At 37.7% G+C, this 305-nt stretch overlaps 1 protein-coding gene across 1 annotated transcript in view; it reads right to left on the bottom strand.

Annotated features, from left to right (window-relative positions):
* Positions 1-305, bottom strand: part of LOC108358077 (putative fatty acyl-CoA reductase CG5065) — a 148,554-nt gene that overhangs the window by 47,441 nt on the left and 100,808 nt on the right. The window lies entirely within an intron of this gene.

Consider the following 305-nt stretch of genomic DNA (forward strand, 5'->3'; position numbering starts at 1 on the left):
AGGGGTGCTCACAGTTTGATGCTAAAGATGTCTCAAAATGTAGACGTCTACATTTTCAGACACAATTTGGAACGAACTGTGAACACCCCAAATGTTACTAATTTTACAAAAGTACCAATCGCTAATCATTACAAGGATGGTTTGTCTACACTGCATGCTTGGATTAGATGTTTTGAGTGTTTACTCACATCGCATACCGTTTAACATTTAAATCATAGATGGGCACACCAATACAGTCTCATTTTGTCATGGTATTCGTGAATCGCGCTGAGTAACAGTTGCCACTTTTCTATATTGTACAAAAG

Source organism: Rhagoletis zephyria, unplaced genomic scaffold, assembly GCF_001687245.7.
Source record: "Rhagoletis zephyria isolate East Lansing unplaced genomic scaffold, Rhagoletis_zephyria_1.1 Rzeph_scaffold_00202, whole genome shotgun sequence".
Classification (NCBI taxonomy): domain Eukaryota; kingdom Metazoa; phylum Arthropoda; class Insecta; order Diptera; family Tephritidae; genus Rhagoletis; species Rhagoletis zephyria.